At 43.7% G+C, this 5,110-nt stretch overlaps 1 protein-coding gene across 1 annotated transcript in view; it reads right to left on the bottom strand.

Annotated features, from left to right (window-relative positions):
• The window catches only part of IKZF3 (IKAROS family zinc finger 3), a 70,734-nt gene that overhangs the window by 15,939 nt on the left and 49,685 nt on the right, over window positions 1-5,110 (bottom strand). The window lies entirely within an intron of this gene.

Here is a 5,110-nt window from a genome sequence, read left to right as displayed (position 1 = left end):
AAAAAAAAAAAGCATGTTGCCCCAGATTTACTGCTCTGTTTATGTTAATAGCACTTTTGAAAATAGACACACTCACCCAGATAGCAAGAAATCTACTCAGTGATTTGTGTATTGAAATTCTGAGTGGCTTCTTTCTTTCTTTCTTTTTTTCTGTCTCTCTTTTCTCAGCGTGCGCCTCTCAGTTTCTGTTTTTCAAATTCTGTTTCTCTGGGCTCTGCACTATCTGTTTCATATGCTCTTTACATTTCAAAATTATCTCAGTTAAAATTTCCCTGAGCAACACTTCTGTCTGGAAATTAAAGAACAATTTTAATGCATTCCTATTAAATTTCTAATGAAGTCTGAGGCAGGAGAATTGCCTAAGCCCAGGAGTGCTGTGAGCTGTGACTCCACGGTACTCTACTGAGGGCGACAAAGTAAGACTGTCTCTTACAAAAAACAAAAAAACTGCCTATGAATATAGGCTACTTGTCAATCTACGAATAGACTTTTGGGTGGTGTAGGTCTGGGACCTGGAGACACGTTAGAACCACCCAAAGTGCATATAAGAAACACCTGTGCCCAGGCCCCTCTTTGAACAATTAAATCAGAATCTCTGGTTCAGGGGCCTAGGCAACAGTATTTCCAAAGCTCTCCAGATAGTTTTAAAATGCAGCCAGAGGCTCAGCCCAGCAGCTCACTCCTATAATCCTAGCACTTTGGGAGGCCAAGGTGGATGGATCACCTGAGCTCAGGAGTTGGAGACCAGCTTGAGTAAGAGTGAGACCTTGTCCCTTAAAAAAAAAAAGCCGGATGTTGTGGCGGGTGCCTATAGTCCCTGCTACTAAGAAGGCTGAGGCAAAAGAATCACTTGAGCACAAGAGTTTGAGGTTGCTGTGAGCTATGATGCTACAGCACTCTACTGAGGGTGACAAAGTGAGACTCTGTCTCCAAAAATAAATAAATAAAATAAATGAAAATAAATAAATAAAATGCAGGCAGAATTGAGAAGCAGTAGAAGAGCACTTAAGGAGTGCCAATATCTAATCAATTAAAATAGTCAATTGGGGCCGGGCATGGTAGCTCATGCCTGTAATCCTAGCACTCTGGGAGGGCAAGGCAGGTGGATTGCTTGAGCTAATGAGTTCGAGACCAGCCTGAGCAAAAACAAGACCCCCATCTCTACTAAAAATAGAAAAACTAAGGCAAGAGAATCGCTTGAGCCCGAGTTGGAGTTTGCTGTGAGCTATGATGCCATGGCACTCTACCCATGGTGACAGCTTGAGACACTGTCTTAAAAAAAAAAAAGTAAATTGGAATATAGTACCCAATTAACACTTCATGTTGAAAGTTCAGGCTCGGCGCCTATAGCTCAACCGGCTAAGGCGCCAGCCATGTACACCTAAGGTGGCGGGTTCAAATCCCCAGCCCGGACCCGCCAAACAACAATGACGGCTGCAACCAAAAAATAGCCGGGCGTTGTGGCAGGCGCCTGTGGTCCCAGCTACTTGGGAGGCAGAGGCAGGAGACTCGCCTGAGCCCAGGAGTTGGAGGTTGCTATGAGCTGTAATGCCACGGCACTCTGCCCAGGGTGACAGCTTGAGGCTCTGTCTCAAAAAAAAAAAAAAAAAAAAAAAAAAAAGAAAGTTCAAAGAGAACTACCAGCTGCTCTAAATATAAGGCTTTTAATTTAATTTAACTTTTTTAAGAGACAGGGTCTTGCTCTGTTGCCTAGGTGAGGGCACAGTGGCATCATCAGATCTCACCTGAGCCTCCCAAAGTGCTGGGATTACAGGCGTGAGCCCCCTTGCTTGTCCCAAAGCTTTACATTTTAATCCATGATGCCATCCTGAGGCATCAGCAAACTTTCTGCAAAGGGCCAGGCAGTAAATACTTTAAATTTTGTAGGGCATATATAATCTCTGTCTTCATTCTTTCTTTTTAAAACTGTCCCATAACACTTTAAAAATGTAAAAGACCCTGTAACACAAACAGGCTGACGTCTGCATATGGCCCAAGGGTTGGCATTTACTCCCTCTGCCCTAAGCAAACTTGCTGTGATGTTATAAACATTTTCTCTGTTTCCTCATAAATATTTCAGGAGGTCCAAACTAAAATGAAGCATCTATCCGTACGTTGCTAACGTCTCTGAAGAAGAATAAATTGGAATTAGCTGAAAGGAGTAGAGTAAAAAAGCAAGACATGACTGCAGAATGGAATTTTCCTCCTCCCCCCCAAACATACACAGATTTGGGAACTGTCAGTATTGGCTGTATAGTTGAAGCGTATGATGTGTGAGCGGTGTGAAGAGATTCTGATGCACAGAAATAGCATCACTAATCCGTGGTCCCTCACACCTTCAGTACCACAATTGGCCTCGCCCGCAGAGAGAAAATCTGGCCACTTTTGCAGTAAATGAGTAACAGAGAAAGGTCTCCCAGGCAAGGTGTCAAGGATGGCTGGGGTGAGGACAAAAGTCAAGTCAGAAAAAGAGAATTCAAAGTGTTAAATATCTTCCATTTTATTATTGGCATTACAAAAAACGATGCCAGTTATTACACAATACATTATAAAGCTCAGTTTTGTTTTGCTTTTTTAATTTGGGAATAAAGTAAAATTTGCCACCGAATATGAGTAAGAGGGTAATGGTAATGGCAATATTTACTAGACTTGAGTTTCTTGTCAAAAGTAATTGTAGGTAAAAAAAAAAAAAAAAAAAACAATAATTGCAGGTGCCACAGAGATAAATCTACTCTAAGCTAGTAACAATTTGTGTAAATGACAATAAGAGTCAGGATAAGGGGCCTGGGTGGGGGTGGGGTGGGGCTAGGGGTAATGCACTGAGACCCTGCCTGGCCAACGGTTGTAAATAATCGGCATTTCAGTGATGAGACACTGCGACTGAGTAAAGTGGGTCAAATTCTGTCCAGTATAGGGATAGGTTAAAAATGACCAAACAGGAAACTATTATATATATTATTTCCTTTCACACAAACCACCACCAGATGTGGCACTACCCAAAGCCCAAGAGCAGAGAAATGAAAGACAAAGCCTGGAATTTGAAGTAAAAAGTGGGGAAGAAGCAGCTAAATTTGTGTTTTGGCTTAGGAACATTCATTCTGATTCAAATCACTCTGAGAAGATTAAACCCAAGTAAGGCTCCCTCCCCTCCCCCTGTATTTATTATCAGAAACATATTTATAATGAGGCTGGGCTCAATGGATGCTTGTAGTCCCAGTGCTTTGGGAAACTCAGGGGGGAGAATCACTAAAGGCCAAGAGTTCAAGACCACCCTGGCAACATAGTGAGACCCTGTCTCTAGAAAATATAAAAGAATTAGCTGGGCCCAGTGGCATGCACCTGTACAGTCCCAGCTACTCGGGAGGCTGGGGTGGGAGGATCGCCTGAGCCTGGGCATTAGAGGTTGGAGTGAGCTATAGTCGAGCCACTACACTCCAGCTTGGGTGACAGAGCAAGACCTTGTCTCTGAAAAAAAAAAAAGAGGAAGAAAGAAAAAGAAAAAAAATTATACTGAAAAGGGAATAAAGAACAGTACTCTGCCTATTTTTAGCTTTTATCCCCATTTTACCACTATTCTCATTAGTCTCTGGTGGTCCCTCCTCTCGTGGCCAAATCATTACCCAGGGCTTACCCCAAGCATCATGCTGCCAGTCTGGTTTTCCCACTTGTTTCTTAGTAGTCACTATCTATAATTTACCAAACTCACTATCAATCAGAACAAGCAGCTTTCTGAGGACACGTAATCAACATCCTCTACATTTGGGAGGATGCTGAAGTGTGGACACATTGACCTAAATAACCGTAATTAGGGCACATTTCTAAATGGCAACCTTCTGAGATAACATCACCTTTTATTCCTGGTTACCCACCAAGCTCGTCTTGACAGTCATTTCCAGGTACATCTTAACTCTGTCAATCAGTGACAGCGCATGACATTTGAAAGAATAAAATTCCACTGTGTTCGTGAATGGACATATTGTGAAGCTTGGGAGGAGATGTTCCCGTTTCCACAACTCTGGTTAGGTTGAAGGAAATCCTCTGCAGCTAATCTAGGAGACTCCTGGTCACCCACAGCCTCTTCCTGGATCACTTACTCAAAATACCAACTCCAAGATCCCAACCCTCATTGAACACACGCTAGAGATTCAGCTCACTTTTACTGAGCCAACTGTGTCTTCTAATTGGTAAGCTAGACAAAGGCTAATTTTCTTTTCTTTTACAAATTTTTTTTTTGTAGAGACAAGAGTCTCACTTTATTGCCCTTTGGTAGAGTGCCTTGGTGTCACAGGCTCACAGCAACCTCCAACTTCTGGGCTTAAGTGATTCTCTTGCCTCAGTCTCCCGAGTAGCTGGGACTACAGGCGCCCGCCACAACGCCCGGCTATTTTTTTGTTGCAGTTTGGCCAGGGCTGGGTTTGAACCTGCCACCCTTGGTATCTGGGGCCGGTGCCCTACCCACTGAGCTACAGCCTCCCAAACAAAGACTAATTTTTAATTCAGTATGGTGCACTTTCCTTTTCTTTCCTAAACTGTTAGTCTTTTGCTTTCCAATTGCTGGAGAGCTGATGCACGATACCACTCAATGAGTACCCTTATTTTTTTTATTTTATTTTATTTTTTGAGACAGAGTCTCACTCTGTCGCCCTGGGTAGAGTGCTGTGGAGTCATAGCTCACAGCAATTTCAAATTCTTGAGCTTGAGCAATTCTCTTGTCTCAGCCTACCAAGTAGCTGGGACTACAGGCACCCACCACCATGCCCGGCTAGTTTTTTCTGTTTTTAGTAGAGATGGGGTCTCACTCTTGCTCAGGCTGGTCTTGAACTAGTGAGCTCAAGCATTCTACCTGCCTCAGCCTCCCAGAGTGCTAGGATTACAGCAGAGCCACACTGTGTTTCTTTAAAACACAAAAGAAATGGGTGGCGCCTTTGGCTCAGTGAGTAGGGTGCTGGCCCCAAATACTGAGGGTGGTGGGTTCAAACCCGGCCCTGGCCAAACTGCAACAAAAAAATAGCTGAGCATTGTGGCGGGCGCCTGTAGTCCCAGCTACTCGGGAGGCTGAGGCAAGAGAATCGCCTAAGCCCAGGAGTTGGAGGTTGCTGTGAGCTGTGAT

The sequence above is a fragment of the Otolemur garnettii genome, unplaced genomic scaffold, assembly GCF_000181295.1.
Source record: "Otolemur garnettii isolate 467f Iridium unplaced genomic scaffold, OtoGar3 scaffold00018, whole genome shotgun sequence".
In the NCBI taxonomy this organism is placed as follows: domain Eukaryota; kingdom Metazoa; phylum Chordata; class Mammalia; order Primates; family Galagidae; genus Otolemur; species Otolemur garnettii.
Note: the sequence above shows the minus strand (reverse complement) of the source record. Positions and strands in the feature narration are given on the sequence as shown.